The 21,850-nt window shown below is 46.5% G+C and overlaps 1 pseudogene; it reads left to right on the top strand.

The window, feature by feature from the left end:
- The first annotated feature begins 11,709 nt into the window (after positions 1–11,709).
- Positions 11,710–12,583, top strand: LOC124516165 (UDP-glucuronosyltransferase 1-6-like; annotated as a pseudogene).
- The last annotated feature ends 9,267 nt before the right edge of the window (positions 12,584–21,850 follow it).

Here is a 21,850-nt window from a genome sequence, read left to right as displayed (position 1 = left end):
TATGTCCAACATGGGGTTTGAACTCACAACCCCGAGATCAAGAGTCACATGCTCTACTGACTGAGCCAGCCAGGCACCCCAAAGTAAGCAGAATTCTTTTTTTAAAAAAATTTTTAAGTGTATTTATTTATTTTGAGAGAGGCAGAGACAGCGTGAGTAGGGGAGGGGCAGAGAGAGGGAGAGAATCCTAAGCAGCTCCACACTGTCAGCACAGAGCCCAATGTGGGGCTCAAACTCACGAAATGGTGAGATCATGACCTGAGCCAAAACCGAGTTGGATGCTTAACTAACTGAGCCACCCAGGCACCCCACAGAATTCTTAAAAGAGGAATTCTGATCTCAAAGAGGGCCCTTTAACAAAGAGCCTCGGGGCACTTGCATGGCTCAGTCAGTTGAGTGTCTGACTTCAGCTCAGGTCATGATCTCACTGCTCTGCTTGGGGCCCTGGGCTGACAGCTCAGAGCCTGGAGCCCGCTTCGGATTCTGTGTCTCCCTCTCTCTCTCAGCCCCTCCTCCCACTTGTACACCGTCTGTCTCTTTCTCTGTCTTTCAAATATAAACAAACATAAAAAAAAAAGAGAGCATTGGATACAGCATAACTGCAAAAGTAAGTTTCATCGAAAGACCTGTGGACACTGTAAATTTCTCCTGCTTTGTTTCAGAGGGTCAGGCTGTCTTTTAGAAAAGGGACATCGTTTACTGTATCTTGCTTGAGAACAGGAGTCATAGTCTCAACCTCATCTGTCCCATAGAAGGAAACAAAGCCTGATGACAGTGTGTGTTATGCATGTGTGTATTTGTGTCCGTGTGCCGTGGCTCAGGCCCCATGAGGGGGATTTTCCTGAGGGTCTCCTAGAGCAAAACTTCCTTTAGTCTGTTCAGGGGAGTTGTATATTCAAGGATGTAACTAAATAACAAGGATGACAGATCATCCTTCAGAAGAACATTAAAATAGTTCTAATGGGGGAAAAAATCACTTCCAGTATTTTCCAATTTTTGGTGCGTTCCATCAGAATTGATTGCAGGGTCCAGCTGGAAAGAATTCAGGCTCAGCCTATACAAATCAGGGTAGTTGTTCCAGCTCTGGAGAACTGGAAGCAGGATGAGTTTACACGGCAATAAAAGATCTGTGCCCTCCCCATTTCTCTTAGCTTCTGGCTTTATTCCAAAATTCAAATTTAAGTTTATCTGTTAGTGGGAAACACAGCATCTCTCACCAACATTATTTATTTCAACTTTTTATCATCAAAGTTTTCAAACAGGCACAGGAGGGACTGTAGAGTAACAAACACCTATATGTCCATTCCTAGGTTAATAATTTTCAAGATTTTGCTGTATTGATTCATCTTTTCCTTTTTTTCTTTCTTAACAATTTTTGACTGTTTTTTTTTTTAGTGTTTATTTAGTTTTGAGAGCACAAGCAGGGGAGGGGCAGAAAGAGGGGGCCAGGGGATCTGAAGCAGGCTCCGCACTGATGACAGGAAACCTGATGTAGGGCTTGAACTCACGAACTGCGAGATCATGACTTGAGCTGAAGTCCGATGCTCAACTGGCTGAGCCACCCAGGTGCCCCTTGGCTGTTATTTTTTATTTTTTTTTTATTTATTTTTTTTTTTAATTTTTTTTTTCAACGTTTATTTATTTTTGGGACAGAGAGAGACAGAGCATGAACGGGGGAGGGGCAGAGAGAGAGGGAGACACAGAATCAGAAACAGGCTCCAGGCTCCGAGCCATCAGCCCAGAGCCTGACGCGGGGCTCGAACTCACGGACCGCGAGATCGTGACCTGGCTGAAGTCGGACGCTTAACCGACTGCGCCACCCAGGCGCCCCATATTTTTTAAAGGAAGTTCTTGACAAGTCATTCCATTCCTAAAGACTCACTCAATATAAAAAATAAGGAAACATTTTTTTTTCTGTAACTGCAATATCATTATTACACCTAACAAAATCAACAGTTCTTTAATATTATCTAATTTCCAGGCTATGATTAAATTTCCCCAGTTGTCTCAAAAAAATGTTTTCTAGATATAGATAAATGGAATAGAATTACAGATTTTGAAATAAACCTACATATCTGTGGCCAATTGACTTTGGACAAAGGGTCTCAAAATTGTACAATGGTGGAAGAATAGTCTCTTCAAAATGTTGCTGGGACAGCTGGGTATCCACAGACAAAAAATTAAGTTGGACCCTTACCTCACACCATATATAAAAAGTAAGATGGATCAAATACCTAAATATAAAAGTAAAACTATAAAACTCTTAGAAGAAACTATTGGACTAAATCTTCACGACCTTAGATTTGGCAATGGTTTCTTAAGTGAAACGCCACCAGTACAAGAAACAAACAAAGTGATAAGCTGGACTTCATCAACCTGAAAAAACTTTTATACACTGAAGGACAAGAGAGTGAAAAGGCAACCCACAGAGTGGGAGAAAATATTTGCAAATCATGTGTCTGATAAGATTCTGGTATCCAAAACAGACAAAGAACTCACAAACAACCCAATTAAAAAATGGACAAACAGCTTGAATAGACATTTCTCCAAAGAAGATATTTAAATGGCCAACAAACACATGAGAAGATGCTCATCTTTACATGCTAGAGAAATGCAAATCAGTGTCACAAAGAGATACCAGTTCATATCTGATATGACTATACTTAAAAAAAAAAGGGGGGGGAAACAAGTATTGGCAAGAATGTGGAGAACCTGGAACCCTCATAGGTTATTGGTGGGAATGTAAAATGGTGTAGCTGCTGTGGAAAGCAGTTTGGCGGCTCTCCTATAAGTGAAACAGGGAATTACCACGTGACCCAGTAATTCTGCTCCTGGGAATGTACCTAAAGAATTGAAAACAGGTACAGAAACAGAAAAGGTTTCTGTTCATAGCAGCACTGTTCATCACAGCCAAAAGGCGGAAACAACCCAAATGCCCTTCGACTGGTGAATGGATAAACAAAACGTGGTCTATTTATCCGATGGAATGTTATTCAGCTGTAACAACAGACGAGGACCTGAGACGTGCTATCATGCAGTTAGACGCTGAAAACGTAATGCTAAATGAAGGAACCCAGACACAAAAGGCCATATGTACTGATTCCATTTGTGTGAAAGATTCAGAATAGGCAAGTCTGTAGAGATAGAAAACAAATGCGGGGTTGCCAAAGGCTCAAGGGAGGAGGGATGGGGAATGGCCATTGAATGAGAAGAGGTTTCCTTTTGGGGAGATGAAAATGTCCTGGAACTAGATCTTGGTGGTGGTTTCAGAGGACTGCAACTGTACCAAATGCTATCAAATTGTAAGCTTCAGGATGATTATGAAGAATTTTAGGTCATGTGAATTTGACCAAAATGTTCTTTTTTTTTTAATTAAAAAAATTTTTTTTAAGGTTTATTTTTTTGAGAGAGAGAGAGAGAGAGAGAGAGTTCTAGCAGATGGGCAGAGAGAGAGGGAGACACAGAATCCGAGAGAGAGAGAGAGAGAGAGAGAGAGAGAGAGAGAGAGAGTTCTAGCAGATGGGCAGAGAGAGAGGGAGACACAGAATCCGAGAGAGAGAGAGAGAGAGAGAGAGAGAGATCTAGCAGATGGGCAGAGAGAGAGGGAGACACAGAATCCGAAGCAGGCTCCGGGCTCTGAGCTGTCAGCACAGAGCCCCACGTGGGGCTTGAACTCATGAACTGTGAGATCATGACCTGAGCTGAAGTCAGAGGCTCAACGGACTGAGCCACCCAGGTGTCCCTGACCAAAATGTTTTTAAAAAGAGAAACCGTATCTTCCAAAGGTTGATTTGTTTGAACAGGATGCAAACAGCTTCCCACCTTGCATCATTTCTTCTAACACTCTGTTAATCTGTAACCATTCCCTCCCTTTTCAAAACTCCTGTGACTTTTTGTAGTAACTGGGTCAGTGTCCTGGAGGACGACCCTTCTTCTAGTTTGTCTGATTGCTCCCTGGCAGTGGTGGGGAAGCCGTTCCTGCAAACTGGAAGTCGGTGTGGCGTGGCTTTGATGGGTCCATGTTCCACTGTTTGACAGGCAAGCTTCATCCCCAGCGCTGTGCACTTTGTATTGTATCACATTGGAAGGCACCATATATCTGACTCTTCAGGTGGAGAGTCACCTTGTCATGTGTCTGCTTTGGCTTCCCAGCAGTCCTGAGGGACTCAAGACCCAGTGACCAAGCACGGGTTAGATTGGACGAGCGTTAGCCAGTGATCTTTCGGTGCGGACTTGGGGATCCCAGGCATGGTTGGCGCAGTTGACCAGACTCTGTGTCATCTAGCCTCTGCCTGCTTCTCCCTGTAGCCCTTTCTTTCGTCATGTTCCTGCCATACTGCCTGCTTCCACTCTCTCACACCCCCATGTTCCACCCTACCTGAGGCCTGCTATCACCTTTACTTTTTTTTATTAAAAAACAATTTTTAATGTTTATTTATTTTTGAGAGAGACAGAGACAGTGTGAACAGGGGAGGGGCAGAGAGAGGGAGACACAGAATCCGAAACAGGCTCCAGGCTCCGAGCTGTCAGCCCAGAGCCCAACGCAGGGCTCGAACTCACAAGCCGTGAGATCATGACCTGAGCTGAAGTCGGATGCTGAACCGACTGAGCCACCCAGGCGCCTCTTAGATCATCTTTTTTTTTTTTTTTTTAATGTTTTATTTATTTTGGAGAGGGAGCGACAGAGCTCAAGCAGGGGAGGGGTAGAGAGAGAGGGAGACACAGAATCCGAAGCAGGCTCCAGGCTTCGAGCTGTCAGCACAGGGCCCGACGCGGGGCTCGAACTCACAAGCCATGAGATCATGACCTGAGCCGAAGTCGGACGCTTAACCGACTGAGCCACCCAGGCGCCCCTATCACCTTTACTTTTTTATCACAGTGGCAATTAACGAACTCTTTGACAACTCTGTATAGTGTCTGTTACACCTCTCTGTGCTGTAACCTTCACAAGGGCAGGAACCACATCTGGCTTTTCCATCGCCCTGTCCCCAGCACTCAGCCTGGTGCCCATAACACATCTGCTAGATGAACGAAGAAGTTGGAGGAGAGAGGTGTGCCTGAGGATCTTGGGCCTCAGAAGATCGCTTAAAGAGGACGAATGGCAGGTGTCCCATGTCAGACTCCTTAGGCTGTGGACTTTTACCCTCCCATTATGAACACAAAGCACCTTGCAGGATGGGCTAGGGGCAAATGCTTGTATGTGCCCTATGTTTCAGTCAAACCACTTTCCAAAAATTCACTTCTACTCTCTGAGACCTCCCAGTGTTAGGGAATGGAGCAGAGCAGACTGGTCACCATCAGGGGTCACATAAGTGAGATCGCTGGTGGCTAAGAGGGTTTTTAGGAACAAGAGTATCTACTTGTGCTTTAAAAAGTTTTTTTTTTTAAGTTTATTTATTTAGAGAGAGAGAGAGAGAGAAAGAGAGAGAGAAAGAGTGGGCAGGGGAGGGGCAGACAGGGAGAAAGAGAGAATCCCAAGCAGGTTCCGCACTGTCAGCGTGGAGCCTGATGCGGGGCTCGAACTCATAAACCTAATATGATCATGACCCAATATGAAACCAAGAGCTGGACGCTTAACTGACTGAGCCACCCAGGCGCCCCTCTACTTGTGCTTTTAAGTAGGTTTCTCTGTGCTCCTTCCTTAGGAGCATGAAACAGCCTGGCATTTACAGTTGCTTCGGGGATGGTATGAAGGGGCTGGGTCCCACGTTTGATTTGAAATAAAAGAATATACAGAAGATAGAGAAGGGAAGACCTGGAATCATCGGAAGCTGCACACAGGACTCAGAAGGTTATACTCTGATGGGGAAGGGCTGGAGCTCTTGACTCGGTGTTAAGTGGGCGTTCAACTCAATCTTCTCTAGCTTGTAAGGGGCCAGAGGACCTCAGCTGATAGGCACACGGAACTGCCTCCGGATTTCACAAAATCCCTCTGTAGACCCTTCTCCTTTCCCATCCCCCCCACCCCTCTTCGCCTCGCTATTCTGTTCCCCTTCTCTATCTCCTTTCCCACCCATGTCTTTCCTGTCTGTGTCACCTCCTCACCTTGAGCCCTGCCACTAGGGCTCTGCAAAGAGGGACGTGTACTGGCTGACTCATGCCTGGTGGCCGTGGGTAGTTAATAAGTGAGGCAGTGAGGCTTGAATCCCCCACCATGGTTCAGGCACCGGAGGACTTCAGGAGGAGGTACCGTATACAGGCTTTGCACGTGGGTTCTGGAACCATCCCAGCCTGGGTTCATACATACTCCAGCTCTTTCACTGAGCAGCGATGTAAGCTTGGGGAAGAACCGTAGTTTCTAAATAGGTAAAACAGGAACAAGGTAGTACCACTGTCCAGAGCTCTTTTCCAGATTAAATGCAACAGTGCATGTAGATCGCCTGGTATGCAGTAAGGAGCCAGTGACAGCCATAATTGGGTGGGTCACATGCATTTCCCAGCACAGATTATTTCCTACCTCCACAATATTAACATCAATCGTATGATCAAGCACACGATCAGATGTCAATGATCCCCTCTTCTTGGGAGCCTCCCATGAATTACTTAAGCCTCAGATGGGTGGACTGTACCCTCAGGGAGAGGTTCCAAACTAAATATTACAAAGCCAGTGAACATTGATATTATTATTAGTCCTATTATGCAGATAATGAAACTGAGGCGCAGAGAGGTTGAGTGGCCTGCCTGTGGTCACACCAGTAGGAAGTGAGGAAGCGGGGATTTGAACACAGACATTCTTTTTTTTTTTCTTCTTTTTTTTTTTTTTTTTTCAACGTTTATTTATTTTTGGGACAGAGAGAGACAGAGCATGAACGGGGGAGGGGCAGAGAGAGAGGGAGACACAGAATCGGAAACAGGCTCCAGGCTCTGAGCCATCAGCCCAGAGCCCGACGCGGGGCTCGAACTCACGGACCGCGAGATCGTGACCTGGCTGAAGTCAGACGCTTAACCGACTGCGCCACCCAGGCGCCCCTTTTTTTTTTCTTCTTTTAATTGAGATACGATTCATGTATCGTAAAGTTTGCTCTTTAAAAATGTGCATTTTAGGGACGCCTGGGTGGCGCAGTCGGTTAAGCGTCCGACTTCAGCCAGGTCATGATCTCACGGTCCGTGAGTTCGAGCCCTGCGTCGGGCTCTGGGCTGATGGCTCAGAGCCTGGAGCCTGTTTCCGATTCTGTGTCTCCCTCTCTCTCTGCCCCTGCCCCGTTCATGCTCTGTCTCTCTCTGTCCCAAAAATAAATAAACGTTGAAAAAAAAAATTGAAAATGTGCATTTTAGTGGTCTTTAGTATTTTCACAGATACGAGGAACCATCACCACTGTCTAATTCCAGGTCAGTTCCTCGCCCCCAAAGGGAACCCCCTGTCCCCCTTGGCAGTCATTCCCATCCCACAGCCCCTGGCAACCACTCACCTACCTTCTGCCTCTGTGGATTTGACTGTTCTGACGTTTCATAGAAGTGGAGTCACACATGGTCCTTTGTGACTGGCTTCTTTTGCTTAGTTCTCAAGATTCATCTGTTTTGTAGCACGAGTCAGTACTTCATTCCTTTTTACGGCTGAATAATATTCCATTGTATGGACATCACATTCCGTTTGTCCATTTACAAGCTGATGGGCATTTGGTGGTTTCCATTTGATGGCTCCCGTGCGTAATGTTGCTGTGAACATTCATGTACACTGAATCCGAGCCCAGACGTTCTGATGTTAGAGCCCATGTGCCTAACCTTTATGCTTGAGTCCCTCCCTGTGCAGACTGGAAACATCTCGGAAAATGTTCTGCCTGTGGTCTTTGGGGAATGTTACATGTGGTGAAATTTGCCAAGGGCAGGCTTGACTTACACCCCATGGCTTCCAAATTAAAAAAAAAAAATGTTTTAACGTTTATTCATTTTCGAGAGACAGAGTGCAAGCGGGGGTGGGGCATAGAGAGAGGGAGACACAGAATCCCAAGCAGGCTCCAGGCTCGAACTCACGAGCGGTGAGATCATGACCTGAGCCGAAGTCAGACGCTCCATCGACTGAGCCAGCCAGGCATCCCAATACACCCCATGGCTTCTAATCACTCAGTGGGCATGACTTTTGTTGGTTTTGTGGTGTTACAGAATCGTATGCCCCCTTCCTCCTTTTTTTTAGTGATTTAACTAACACAGAAGGTCCTTCTGTGTGCCTGGCTTGCTGCCCAGTAGGGCGGGCAGACATTGATCAATTACAAATCTTGAAACATACTTTGGGAGAAAAGTAAAGGGTTTAAAGAGAGCTGGTAATAGGGGGCCTTGCAGGCTGAGGAGGAGCAGTTTCGGGAGGAGTTGGGGAAGAGCGTGCCAAGAAGAGAAGCCGGTGTGGCATGAAACCACATATCACGAGGTCTTTAATGTTTGGGACCCAGGCATGTTCGTCCTCTTTCTCCCCGTGTTCGAGGGGCTCTTAATCTCGTAAATGCAGGCAGGTGAAAGTCTTATTGTCTGTACCCTCTGAGTAGTCCCTTTGTCATGACTAATTAGTGGCCTGTGCCCCTCCTCTCTGCTCCTGGCTTCTGAGACCACCACCCACATCAATGGGGACCTCCCAGGGCCGTCACAGACACAGCCCTTACAGTAGGATAAGTGTCCACTGGAGATGTCCAGCCGAGCAAGCCATACCTCTCTGGACGGTCCTGTCCCACCCATGGAGACTCAGACTTGACCATTTTGGATGTGCACCGGGACCTGGGCAAAGACCACTGATTTCTGCAGCTCTGTCCCCGCACCCTATTCAATGGATTAACCTGCCCCAGGATCCCACATCACACACACTGTCCATGTCACTCGATAAGCTGAACCACCGTGGACCACTCGCATGGAGATATATTTGTGTAGTTGTTTAATAAAACATTTATTAATTTGATTTTGCCATTTTTGTGTCCTGCGTTCAGCAAATGTCTTTTTTCAGGTCTCAGGCACTTTGCAGGGGCTTTTAAATCTGGTAGGTCTAGGCTTGTGGGTAATTCAAAGGGCAGCCTTTCTAACATTCTGCTCCTATCCTGTCATTCCCTCCATGCTCACCTTTACGACTCCCCTCTACTCAAAATGCCCGGTGTCCTCTGCTGTCCTCTGGGAAACCTCGGGTTTCATCCCAAGATCTGCCTCTTTGTCTCCACTGATACATGACCCACGCTTAGTTGTTGGGTCTGCAGGAATCCCTGAGAAGAGATTGGCCTTCTCCTGGATACTCCGTGATGCCTGAGGACACATCGAGCTCCACAGCACCGCCCAGGGCAGGTCTGGTCTCCAGGGTAGCTCACCTTTAGGGTCTCCACACCATTGGGACTGTTAGACATACTGGATTCTTGTTCCCATTGCCCTGTGTGCACACACATTCTTAGAAATAGTCAGCTCTCGGAAGGAGGAAGAGAAATGCTTTCTAAAGCTTTCTTTTTTTAAACTTTTTCATTTATTTTTGAGAGAGAGAGCGCGCGAGCAAAAGCGAGCCAGGGAGGGGCAAAGAGGGGGTGGGGACAGAGGATCTGAGGCAGGCTCTGAGCTGACAGCAGTGAGCCGACGTGGGGCTCGAACTCACCGACTGCGAGATCATGACCTGAGCCGAAGTTGGACACTCAACCGACTGAGCCACCCAGGTGTCCCTAAATCTTTCGTAATTTGCGAGACGGCTCTCTGGTGATTTTTGCAAAGTGGGTTAGTTCCTTTCCTTTGTCTCCTGCCTCCAGTGAACGTCCCTGTGGACCTGATGGGAAAGAGAACGGCCTCTCAGACAAGCCATGTGCTTTTCCACCCACTTCTTGTTTAGCAACACAAAGACCAGAGCAGGGCTCTGCTAGGAAGGGCCCAGGCCAAGGTCCTCGGCAGAAGTGGGGGGTCTGGTGTGAAGCATCTGAGGTTTGTAGCACATTTTGCTTCTCCCTTCCAACCTCCGCACATTTGCATAAGCCTCTCCCCCTCCGGATGTACTGCTCTTACAGAGGACCTGCTCAGCCCCTGCCTGCCTGGAGCGGTGCACCTGCTCTGTGCTCGCTTTGTAACCATCTTGAGGTCTGATTGCTGTCACCCTCCTGCCTCTGATCATTGTAAGTGGGAAACCCTGCTGGCGTCCCTCCCCCTGCGAGGTTGCAATTAATTTGTGTCTTGGCCACGTTCTTGGGGCCAGTCCTGGCATGCCACTCCTCAGGCTTCTTCTCCTTTCCTAGGTCCCAACATGCCTCCTGAGCCAACAGGCATGGGTTATGACAAGCACTTGTGTGTCAGTCTAGCTGTGCGTGACTAGCTCTGGGTGCGTCTGTTCTAGCCAGGCTAGGATTCACCTTTCACTTGGAAAGCCTGGTTTCCACATCCATCATCCTCTTGGACCTCCCTCAGCCATGTGATAGATCACGCAGGATAAACATGACCCTTTCTCTCTGGATCTCCGTTGAGAAACCTGACCGTCAAGAGGTGGGTCATGCCTGGGGCTGACAGGTGGCAGGGCTGGAAGCAGACTCCAGGTAGTCTGACTCTTGCCCCAGGGCCCTCACCACGTGCTGGCTCCACTGAGAATCTGAGTTTCCTAAAGGCAAGTGACCGGTTACCTGCTCACATTGTCGCTGACCAGTTTCTTCTCAAAAAAGAGCGATGGTTCTTTAAATTTCATGTGTGAATTCTCACCACTTGAAAAACAAAAATGAAACGTAACAATAAAACAGGTAGGCAAACCAAAGGCTAGTTCATTAATCAGCAAACATTTATTGAGAGTCTACTGTATGCTTGGCATTCTTCCAGACGCTGGCATATAGCAGAGAACAAAAGAAATATTGTCCCTGCCCTCAGGGGATGTCCCTGCCATCCCCCCGATCTAGAATGCTAATTCCTTTTTTTTTTTTTTTTTACGTTTATTTATTTTTTGAGAGACAGAGAGAGACACAGGGTGAATGGGGGAGGGGCAGAGAGAGAGGGAGAGGGAGACACAGAATCCGAAGTAGGCTCCAGACTCTGAGCTGTCGGCACAGAGCCTGACGCGGGGCTCAAACCCAAGAACTGTGAGATCGTGACCTGAGCCAAAGTCAGACGCTTAACCGACTGAGCCACCCAGGGGCCCCAAGAGCACATATCTTTAGCATTAGATTCTGTGTTCTGATAGAACAGAAAACTCCAAACAATGGTGGTTTGCCCAGAGTGTGGGGGGCAGTTGTATCAGACTCTTCTGTGCCCACTCGGCTTCCTGTGGCCCACCTTCTAATCCAGCTGTTGCTGAGGTAACCGGGCCACCAGGATGGGGACTGGGCAGCTGTGTGGTGTGTCAAATTGTGAGTTTGGCGTCTGTTGACACGTCCCTTCTGAGAAAAGCTGAGGAAGTAGAGAATTACTAATAGCTATTCGTGCATGGACATCGTCACCTTGCTGTGGAATCCAAACAGCTCAGGACGGAGGACTGCCACCAGCCTCCAGGGGCCTCCCAAGCTGTCCTCAAAGTGTGACTGAGTTTGGGAAGGAGAGGCACACCTAGGGTTCAGGTGAAAGCTGGTAAGGGGCCCCATTGGCTCAAGTTTGCCGTGTGTATGAAAATGGTTAATATTCATTTAGGTTCTTTTAAAACAAAGGGCAAAATTCAGAGCCAGGAGAGGTAGGCAAGGGCTGTGAAGAGCAGTGGTTAGTTGAGGGAAAGTAGCCGGCAGCCCTGAAGCTGAGAGATCGTAAACTATTTATCCTTGTTGCTGCTTGTATCTGCCCCCCCTGCCCCCCGCGATGGCCTGCCTCCCCCATGCGTTTCAGAAAGTTTCCGCAGGGGTTTTCCTCTTAGCGCTTTGGAGTGAGGTCGTAGGTGACAAGCTGCTGGTGGTTCCTCAGGATGGAAGCCACGGGCTCAGTCTGAAGGACGCAGTTGAGCTTCTCAGTGAGAAGGGACATGACGTGGTAGTGCTGGTGTCAGAGGTCAATCTGCTTCTGAAGGAATCCAAACACCACACGAGAAAAATCTATCCAGTGCCATTTGACCCGGAAGAGCCAGAGCACCGTTTCTGATCTTTTGGAAACAGTCACTTCGCTGAGAGGTGGCTCCTGAACCCTGCTGTGAGGGAGGACAGGAATACCATGATTGTTACCGACACATACTTCGCCAACTGCTAGAGCCTCCTGGAGGACTCGCCACCTTGAGTTTCCTCAGGGAGAGCAAGTTCGACACCCTCTTCACAGACCCAGCCCTGCCCTGTGGGGTGACCTTGGCAGAGCACCTAGGCCTGCCCTCCATGTATCTTTTCAGGGGCTTCCCACGCTCCCTGGGGCACGCGATCACCCAGAGCCCGAACCCCGCATCCTACATTCCCAGATGCTACACTCAGTTCTCAGACCGGATGACCTTCCCCCAGTGGGTGGCCAACTACCTCGTTCATTACTTGGAGACCTACCTTCGTATTCAAAGTATGAAGACCTTGCATCCAACATCCTCAAGAGAGATGTGCACTTACCCACCTTGTATCGGAAGGGCTCCGTCTGGCTGTTACGATACGACTTTGTGTTCGAGTATCCCAGACCAGTCATGCCCAACATGGTTTTCATTGGAGGGACCAACTACAAGGAAAAGGGAGTCCTGTCTCAGGTCAGTGGCTTTGTTTCTCTTTGATCGCTCTGTGTGTTCATGGGCAGACATCGTTCTCACGTGCACAATCTTCCCTCATGCATTTGGCTCTTTGAGCCAACCTGGGAGGGCTTCCTGAGGAAGGGGATGCCAGGCTCGGAGTGGACTGGCATGGAGGGGGTCAGAGGCTGAGGTTCTGAACGATGGAGAGGCTTTGAATGAAGACAGGGTACATGCGTGCCAATAACAGGCAGTATCTTTAGCGAGGTTGTCTGGGGACAGTCATAGAATCATAGAACGAGTCTTGGAAATTTCCAGTCCAAACCCTACACCTACCTGCCGAAGAAACAGGTGAAGCCTTGACCAAGAGGACACAGAGCTGAGGGGTGCCTGGGTGGCTCAGTTGGTTAAGTATCTGACTCTTGATTTCAGCTCGGGCCACGATCTCATGGTTTGTGAGGTAAACCCTTGGGTAGGGCTCTGTGCTGACAGAGTGGAACCTGCTTGGGATTCTCTCTCTCTCCCTCTCTCTCTCTCTCTGCCTTTTCCCTGCTCAAGCTCTTTCTTTTTCCCCCTCTTTCAAAATAAATGAATAAACTTAAAAAAAAAGGGAGGGTGCCTGGGTGGCTCAGTCGGTTAAGCAACTGACTTTGGCTCAGGTCATGATCTCATGGTCTGTAAGTTCAAGGGTCATGTTGGGCTCTAAGCTGACAGCTCAGAGCCTGGAGCCTGCTTCGGATTCTGTGTCCCCCTCTCTCTGTCCCTCCCCCAGTTGTGCTCTGTGTGTGTCTCTCTCTCACAAATAAATAAACATTAAAAAAAAAAGGGGGGGGGGACACAGATCTGAAAGGACAGTCCGTGTGGAAACTATTCTCCCACTTCTGTGCCTCACTCTTTCCCAGAACTCTGAACCAGAGATCCGCAGACAACAGCCAGTGGACCAAATTTGCCCAGAGGCCTGTTTTTTATATGGCCCAGAGCTAAGAATTTCAAAGGGATATTAAAAACAGCAACAGCAAAGAATACGGGAGGGAGATGTACATGACCCACTAAGCTTACATATTTGCTACCTGACCCTTTATAGAAAAAGCATGTTGACTTCTGACCTAAGGCAAGTATGTCTTTTCAGATGCCTTCCTGACGTATGGGAAGAGAGCCCAGAGCTATTTGGGAAGTAAAAGCCTGTGAGTTTTTTGTTTTTGTTTTTGTTTTAATATTTACACCTTCGAAAGGCTTCAGATCACTCTTTCACACCAGAATTCTCCTTTTCAGTGCATTTTTTCATCAGAAAGAAATCCTCAAGTAGGTCCCAAAGACCCTTATCCCTCTTTAACATCGGGTGATTTCTTTGCTGACACATGGGATAGTTGGACATACCTACGAGAGCTGGCAGGAATGTGGAATAAATGAACATAATTGGACTGGTTCTATAAGGCATGGGGCACGAAATAGAAATACCATATGCCAGGAAAGTTGAACCAAGTAGTTAGTTCATAAGCAAAAATATAAGAAGAATTTGGCATAAGAAGGAAAAAAATAGCACTTTTGTTACCTTTGTTACCGACCATTCTATTTTTGCAAAAACAGAAATGTATTTAGTCGTATCGAAAAACCAGATGGTGGTGAATGTGTTTTCTGAGCATCATGAACTTAGTCTGGAATCTCAGTTGTCATCCCAACATATTATGATGTGACATCATATGTCACCATATTATGCAACATGTAATTATGCAACATGTAATTATCAACTTGTACTTTTAAATTAGGAATTAAAGGGATCAGAGTCAGAGTTTTTTCATTAAATGATCAAACCAGGTCAACACTGTGAAAAAAAATTTGTACTTCGCCGTGATGGAAATATTTTAGGATCGTGTAGAGGTGGTGGTTGCATGATATGGTGAATGTACTAAATGCCACTGAATTGTTCACTTTAAAATAGTTAATTCGCTTACGTAACCTCATATAAAAAAGTACTTGAAAAAGAAGATACATCATAGATCAGGAAAAATAAAGTCCTGATTTATAGCTGAAAAAAAACCCCCCAAAACCAAACATTCCTTAGTAGGCAAATAACTTGGTTGGGTAATCCGTAACCACAATACAAGTGGCCACGAAAAGTTTGGAAGCATATTTGACTTCAGAAATAATCCAAGAAATTCAAATTAATAAACAACGAGATTCAATTTTGCTTATGAAATCAGCAAGCATGTCTTATAGGTAACTCTTGGCTTACCTCTAAAACAGGGATAGTAAATTTCTTATTACGCTCTTGCTAATGTGCAGAGCCTTTTGAAAGCCAGAGCTCGGAGAACGGTCCATGCATAATGCTATGATTCACAGTTTGGGGAAGTGTGATTATTCTCAGGGCAACCTGTGTGCTCCCACTCTTGCTTGTGTGCAACAGCAAGAGATCACTTCCTAGTGCCCATGTTAGAGTGACTGACTGCAGACTCTCTTGGGTCCTCTGCCCAGGGAGGGACTCGGCCACCTCAGCTCCCTGGTTTCTTGTCTGCCTGGTTGATGGTTTCCACTGGGAGACCTTCAGAGGCTGGACCTTGGGGCAGCCTGAGATGTCCTGAGGCTTATCCCAGCCCTACCCAGGGCCCCCTCTCCAGCCCCATACACCTTGTCACCTGCCCCCAGAGCAGTTCTTCTCAGGCCACATTCTCAAAGGTGCCTTTCCCTGTGCCAAGAGGGGCTCCAATCCAGGTCAGATGCTGGAACAGTCTCTCTGTTGTCCTTGCTTCTTAACTGATACCCATCCTTCCCGTGGCTAACCTCTTTTCCTTAGGTTTCCAATATCCCCATTTTAGAAGAGAGTTTGATGTCACTATTAGAAGGGGCATTGAAGTGTTTTTCTTAGAACAAAGGAATTCAGAGAAAAATTCTAGTCTCTTCCACTCGCAAAGCAGAGAACTGCTCAAAGCTTCAAGGACAGGTTTCCACTCTCCCTTTTGGGGCCACACAAACCGAGGGAGCTCAGGCTCCCGGACCAGCACATCCTCTCTGCACAGCCTGCTCCATGGGAGGGAATGAACCAAAGCCCAGCCCTAGCCTGAGCCAGGGTGGGAAAGGGGCAACTTTCCCTCCCCTCCTGGCTCCTGGGATCCCTCCTTCGCCCCCATTACATTAGTCAAGTAAGAGCTACAAGCCTTGCATTCAAGCCCAGCTGTGTGGCCAAGGCAGGTGGCTTCTCTCCGGGTATTCATTTCTCCATCTGTGGAATGGGGACACTCTGGGGTTGGGGGCAGGTACGATGGTGTTTGCGGGAGAACTTTGAAAACCATACACGCAACATATGCAGGACAGGCTGCTTTAGGCTGGAGTGACAGGATGGAGACCCCTCAGATAGGAGACAGTCCAATTGTCACACGAACGAGCAAACCGAAGCTTCCAGGCAAACCAAGTGCGGTGCCCGAGGTCACAGGCTGCAGTGAGAACCCACTCCCTTGTCACTCTCTCACCCTGAGACCACACTGTTGGCCTGACTGTTTTTCCAGGGATACAAGACCTGGAGAGTAGCAGCCTCCTGAAGGGAGGAAAGGAGACTGAACAACGATTCAGCCGATCTCAGGTGCCTCGTCTTTGCCATGTGGCCTTGGACTTCAGCCTTCTCATCTTAGAATGGGGCTGAGAGCATGTGCCTCGCTCCTCACAGGGTTGTTTGAGGATCACATGGGCAGCGTGTGAAGGTGCTTTGTGGACTATTGAGGGAAGCTATGGTCCCTGTCCCTCTCTTCTCTGGACCTTAGCTCAACGCAGGCTGAGAATTTCTGTGAGGTGATGTAAACATTGCTTCCTCGCAGTACGCTTTGGGGAGCATTTTCTCAGAAAGCTAGCTCCCGATTCCTCAGGACCAATTCTTGCGTTCCCAGGTTTCCCCCTCTTGGGTTCTGGAATCATCTAGATGGTGGTAATCAAACAGGGGCAATTTTTGTCCCCTGGGGGGCAACGTCTAAAGACATTTTTGGTGTCACAATTAGGGGATGACAGTGTCACTTAGTAGATAGAGACCACGGATGCTATTAAAAACCCTATCTATGAAGCCAAGAGATACCTACCCACCCTCTCCCAACAAAGAATCTTCTTTCCCCAAAAGGCACTGGCGCTAACGTTGAGAAATACTGATTTAAATAAATTCCACGTGAATATCAGTAACTTCTACCCTGCAGGGCCCACTCTCTGAGCCATCTTGTCTCCCTTCAGGGGTCTCTACAAGTAATAGTCACTCGGGCTGCAGTGTCCACATTTATTGGGCAGCTGAGGATTGAGTTCTAGGCAAGTCAGGGGAAGAAAACCTCAAAATGCCAAGTCATTCTTAATATGCACTTTTAGAAATACACGACTTACGCCAATGTCTACAATGCGTTTCATGGTTTGTTTTCCTCTCAAAAAGGGTTTTGAAATGTGTTTATCTTTATGACTGATTAGACGTGCAGAGCGTTTTGACAGTATTGTTTCTGTTAATAAGTAATTATCCAGAATAGCTAATGAGTCAGTATTTTTTTAAAAAGTATTCCACATGAGTATCTGAAAAACTCGAACCTTGTTTGATTCCTAATTCATGTAATTCTAAGAGAATGAGATTAAGTGGGTTTAAAACAAAAGCAAACAACGTTACCGAGATATAATTCATAGAGCATACAATTCATTCATGGCAAGTTTATAATTCGGGTTTTTTTTTTTTAGCGTATTTGTAGATTTGTGCAACTATGACCACAATCCATTTGGGAATATTTTCAATCGCCCCTAAAAGAAACCCTGGCCCCATTAGTAGTCACTCTTCAGCCCCTGGCACTCTGTCTTTATGGATTTGCCTATTCTCATCACCTCATACAAGTGGAATCACAGAATATGTGACTGGGTTTTTGTTTCTTTTTTTAACAGAATGTTTTCAGGGTTCATCCATGGTGTAGCATTATTTTGATTGGTGAATAATATTTCCTTCTGTGGATATACCACACTTTGTGTATCTACCAATCAGTTGATGGACTTCTGGGTTCTTTCTACTTTTTGGCCGTTATGAACGCTGCTTCTGTGAACATTCACGTACAAGTTTTGTGTGGACATATGTTTTCAATTCTCTCCGGTACATGCCTAGCAGTGGAAGAACTGGGCTGTGCGGTAAGTCTATTTTTTATCTTTGGAGCACTGCCAGACTAGCTTTCAAAGTGCCTGCTCCATTTGCTTTATTGTGGTAAAATACCCATAAAATAAGTGTCCACCATTTTAAGGGTTTTTGTTTGTTTGTTTGCTTGTTTTGGAGAGACAGAGACCGTACGAGTGAAAGAGAGAATCCCAAGCAGCCTCTGCACCACCAGCACCGAGCCCAATGCGGGGCTTGAACTCACAAAACTGTGAGTTCACGACCCGAGCCGAAACCAAGAGTGGGAAGCTTAACCGACTGAGCCACCCAGGTGCCCCAAATTTCACCATTTTAAAGTGTGCGGTTTAGTGGTATTTAGTATCTCCCCAGTGTTGTACGCTATCACTACTACCTAGTTGCAGAACATTTTTATCGTACCCAAAAGACGCGCACATACCTTTGTAAGTAGTCACTCTGCATTCTGCCCTCCCCGGCCCCCGGCAACCACCGATCTGCTTTCCATCTATAGATTTGCCTCTTCTGTATATTTTATAGAAATGAAACTGTATAAGGGCATCTAGGTGGCCCAATCTGTTTAGCGTCTGACTCTTGATTTTGGCTCAGGTCATGATCTCGTGTTTGTGGGTTCGAGCCCTGTGTCTGGTTCTGCACTCTGTGGAGCCTGCTTGGGATTCTCTCTCTCCATCTCTCTCTGCCCCTCCCCTGCTCTCTCTCTCTCTCTCTCTCTCTCTCTCTCTCAAAATAAATAAATAAACTTAAAAAAAGAGAAAGAAATGAAATCGTACAAAAGTGGACTTTTATATCTGGCTTCTTAGCTTAATGTTTCAAGGTTCATCCATGTTGTTGCATCTATTGGTAATTCATTTCTTTTTTAAATATTTATTTTTTTGAGAGAGGGAAAGAGAGACAGTGTGAGCGGGGGCGGGGGAGCCAGAGAGAGACGGAAAGAGAGAAGCATCCCAAGCAGGCTCTGTACTGTCAGCACAGAGCTCAGCAGCACGGGGCATGATCCCACCCACTGTGAGATCATGACCTGAGCCGAGATCAAGAGTCAGATGCTCAACCAACTGAGCCACCCAGGCGCCCCATTATTTCATTTCTTTTTGTGGCTGAATAATTTTCCATTGTGTAGATGGACCACTGTTTATTTATACATTTATCAGTTGATGGACATTTCTGTCATCAGTTGATGGGTTTCTACTCTTTGCTGTTGTGAATAGTGCTTCTATGAGCATCTGTGTACACATTTTTGTTTAACTGTTGTTTTTATCAGCAAAATTAAAAGGCAACTGATGGAATGGGAGAAGATATTTGCAAATGACATATCAGATAAAGGGTTACTATCCAAAACCTATAAAGAACTTATCAAACTCAACACCCAAAAAATGAATAACACAGTGAAGAAATGGGCAAAAGACATGAATAGACATTTCTCCAAAGAAGACATCCAGATGGCTAACAGATGCATGAAAAGATGTTCAATGTCACTCATCATCAGGGAAATACAAATCAAAATCATGATGAGATACCACCTCACACCTGTCAGAATGTCTAAAATTAACATCTCAGGCAACACCAGATGTTGGTGAGGATGCAGAGAAAGACGAACCCTGTTGCACTGTTGGTGGGAATGTAAATTGGTACAGCCACTCTGGAAAACAGTATGGAGGTTCCTCAAAAAATTAAAAATAGAACTACCCTACGATCCAGGAACTGCCCTACTAGGTATTTATCCAAAGGACACAGATATGTTGTTTCTTTTTTTTTTTTTTTTATTTTTTTTTCAACGTTTATTTATTTTTGGGACAGAGAGAGACAGAGCATGAACGGGGGAGGGGCAGAGAGAGAGGGAGACACAGAATCGGAAACAGGCTCCAGGCTCTGAGCCATCAGCCCAGAGCCCGACGCGGGGCTCGAACTCACGGACCGCGAGATCGTGACCTGAGCTGAAGTCGGACGCTTAACCGACTGCGCCACCCAGGCGCCCCAGATATGTTGTTTCAAAGGGGCACATGCACTCCAATGTTTATAGCAGCACTATCGACAATAGCCAAAGTATGGAAAGAGCCCAAATGCCCATCAACTGATGAATGGATAAAGATGTGGTACATATTCACAATGGAATATTACTTGGAAATCAAAAAAAATGAAATTTTGCCATTTGCAACAACGTGGATAGAATTAGAATGTATTATGCTAGGTGAAATTGGTCAGTCAGAGAAAGATGAATATCATATGACTTCACTCATGTGGAATTTAAGATACAAAACAGATGAACGTAAGGGAAGGGAAGCAAAAATAGTATAAAAACAAGGAGGGGGGACAAAATATAAGAGACTCTTAAATACAGAGAACAAACTGAGGGTTGCTGGAGGGGTTTTGGGTGGGGGGTGATGGGCTAAATGGGCAAGGGGCATTAATGAGGGCACTTGTTGGGATGAACATTGGGTGCTATATGTAGGGGATGAATCACTGGATTCTACTCCTGAAATCATTATTGCACTATATGCCAACTAACTTGGATGTAAATTAAAATAATAACTAAAAAAACCAGTTGTTTTCCATTCTTTTGAGTATATACCCAGGCGTGGAATCGCTGGGTCAGATGGTAATTTTATGCGTAACTTGTTGAGGAACTGTCAAACTGTTTTGTACAGTGGCTACACCATTTTATATTCCCACCAGCAATGTATGGATATTCCAGTTTCCCCACATCTTTGCCAACAGTTGTTATTTTGCATTTAAAAGTTTTTTTATTACAGCTATCCTAGTGGTGGAGAATTGATATCTCATTTTTATTTGCAGTTCCTTGATGACTATTGATGTGGAGCATAGTTTCATATGCTTGCTGACCTTTGGACAATCTATTCAAATGCTTTGCAAATTAAAAAATTGGTTTTTGTTGTTGTTTTTATTGAGTGTCGGAGGAAGCAGTTGGGAGGATGTTCATGCTGGGTTACATCTGGGGGCTGAATCCAGGCTTCTCTGCTCCTCCATTGTCCCCGGAATGTATGCTCTGCCCACTGTTATCACAGTGGGAGCTGTTTCCGAGGATGTAGCCTTGAGAGAGGAAGATAATTGTTGATGGTAGACCATGTGGATGGTATACATGACCGAACCCAGTTAAGGGCTCTCTTAAGATTTGGCAGGCAGGGGCGAAGATCACTTGACCTTGCAGCCACTCAAGACAAGCCTTGTGAGTAAGTTCCCTTGCTTATTAACCCCAACACCCATCAATCTAGAGTGGTCTGCCTCTGTCTTCGGTCTCTCCTTGCCCTCCATGTACAGTGACCAATTTGTGAGCCAACAATTGGTGAACCAGCCAGGAAACTGAAGAAACGGGCTTTGGGAAAGAGGTGTCACAGGAGAAATCCCGAGTTGGCCATCAGCCTTTCTGCGGGAGGTGGCATATATGTCAGATGCTTATGGACCCCCAGATGAGTATGGGGACACATGAAAACACTGGCTGGTTTGGTGCACTCGTTGGAGCCACTGTGCAGAGTGCTCTGTGGCAGAGAAGAGAAACAAATGACTGCAGGATGGGTGGACTGCTACTGTGGGAGGCTTGGTGGGCCTCCGTAGCTTAACTAGAGGCTGAAGGTCTAGTTAGAAGGTTGGAAGAAGAGCTGAGGTTGGAGAAGGATGTGCGGTGCCCGCTGCTCTGCTGGCTTCGGGGCTGGCAGACAAGGCATGGGTTGGGCACTACGACAGAGACAGCAGGAAGAGATGACCTCTAGAACTTTGGTCCAAGCTCTGGAAGGGGGCAGAGACCCGATGGTGGGTAGTGGGTTGACTGAGGTGCTGGCCATCTTCTGCTACGTGGCTACAAATGGGATCTTAATCCCCTATTAACAGGGAGGAGCTAGCAATGTAATGGGTGAGGGCAGAAGTAGGAGAAGTGAGTGCTCAGAAGAGTGGGAAACTCTACCCTGGCTCCTGGCCACCCTTATGCCATCCCATCCCCCCTTTCCCCTTTAGTTTCTGCATGCTTCTGCTTGCTGCCTAACATTTTACAGGAGTTTATCATCATTTTCCGTGGGGCCACTGGTCTGATAGGAGCGACTCCTCTTACCAGAAGCCAGAAATGCTTCTCAGCGAATTGAAAAATAGTTTTTGGTCATGTTAAAAATTCCCATCTGTAAATCTATAGCTTAATTTGGGACAAAACCAGGAGCATTTCAATGTTAAATCTAACCATCCAGGAT

The sequence above is a fragment of the Lynx rufus genome, unplaced genomic scaffold, assembly GCF_022079265.1.
Source record: "Lynx rufus isolate CCGP_SWC_20201006 ecotype Redwood Valley unplaced genomic scaffold, mLynRuf1.p SCAF_2, whole genome shotgun sequence".
Classification (NCBI taxonomy): domain Eukaryota; kingdom Metazoa; phylum Chordata; class Mammalia; order Carnivora; family Felidae; genus Lynx; species Lynx rufus.
The sequence above is the reverse complement of the archived record's forward strand: the minus strand, read 5'-3'. Positions and strand labels throughout refer to the sequence as shown.